The sequence below is a fragment of the Cornus florida genome, unplaced genomic scaffold (genome assembly GCF_030987335.1).
Source record: "Cornus florida cultivar Cherokee Brave unplaced genomic scaffold, ASM3098733v1 CherokeeBrave_3.0.0_Hap2_Chr02, whole genome shotgun sequence".
Lineage (NCBI taxonomy): Eukaryota > Viridiplantae > Streptophyta > Magnoliopsida > Cornales > Cornaceae > Cornus > Cornus florida.
The window spans coordinates 32015457-32016801 of record NW_026775572.1 but is presented as its reverse complement, the minus strand read 5'-3'; the positions used below and the strand labels follow the sequence as shown (position 1 = coordinate 32016801).

Here is a 1345-nt window from a genome sequence, read left to right as displayed (position 1 = left end):
AAAATTGATCAAACCTTTGAGATAATGATTTCATTTCGGCGGCAATTTCATTGGAGTAGTCGACTTGATGTAAACCAACACTCTTCCTACCACTAGAATTTCTACCATTCTTCGAAGATAAAGTACGATGCAAAGAATTTTCACTCATGTTCTTATAAAGACGCCACATGTCATCCTCATGCCTATCAATGTAAAAGCCACCCATGGAAGCATCAACCATGCCCTTATAATTATTCGATAAGCTCTCAAAGAAATATTGAACTAATTGCCATTTGGGCATGTCATGATATGGACACTTCCTAAGTAATTCATTAGAGCGTTCCCATGCCTCATGAAATGTTTCCCCATCCCGATGTGAAAATTTCTTAATTGAAGTTCTTATGGCATTGGTCTTAGAAACAGGATAGTACTTCTTCAAGAACTCTTGTTGCATTTCCGCCCAAGAAGTTATTGAAAAAGGCCTAAGATTGTTGAACCAATATTTTGCCTTGTCTTTAAGGGTGAATGGAAAAAGTTTAAGCTTTAAGACCTCTTCCGGCATGTCCGTGTATTTTACGGTGGAACATACTTCAAGAAACTCATCCAAATACTTGTAAGGTTCTTCACTTGGAAGTCCATGATAGTTAGGAAGCATTTAAATGGTTTGTTGTTTGATCTCATAGTAGTGTGCTCTAAATGGTGACAATTGAATGTATGTGGGTGCATTATATTCATTGGGCACATAGTGATCTCTTAAAGCAAGGGGAGGATTAACAATTGGAGGTGCAATATGGGCACCTTGATTGCCTTGAATGATGGGAGATGGTGGAGCATAGATTGGCATAGGCATTCCCAATGGAACTTGGCCTTATTGTTGTGGTGGATGAGTGGCCTTGACATACCTAATGGTACTTACAAGTTATCATGATGCACATTGGGGTGGAGGATACCTTGTTGGTCTATGTGACCAAGGTCCTCCACATGGTCATCATTGTGTCATTCCATTGATGAAATGGATTGACTAGAACTACCTCTTCCCCTAGGGTTTCAAACAATGGATTCAAGATAAAAATTTAAAGAGACAAGAGTGGGTCTCAATGATCTACGACCATGCATGCACAATGCAACACAACAAGCAATATCAACAAACACTTCACCTTCACAACAAATTAACAATCAACAACTTTCCTCCATATACAATATTCCCATACTCCCATGCTTTAACAACAAGCAAGAAAAGTAAATTGCCTCCACGTGGGCTCACGATTTATCTAAGAATTGAAATACAAAGCCTCCACGCGGGCCGACGATTTAACTATGGGTTTGAGTAAGAAAAAGCTCACAAAGGTCCTTTAGCACTTCAACT

General features: G+C 39.2%; 1 pseudogene; it reads left to right on the top strand.

Annotated features, from left to right (window-relative positions):
- Positions 1–278: 278 nt before the first annotated feature.
- LOC132298028 (small nucleolar RNA R71) lies at positions 279–377 on the top strand (annotated as a pseudogene).
- Positions 378–1345: the final 968 nt, after the last annotated feature.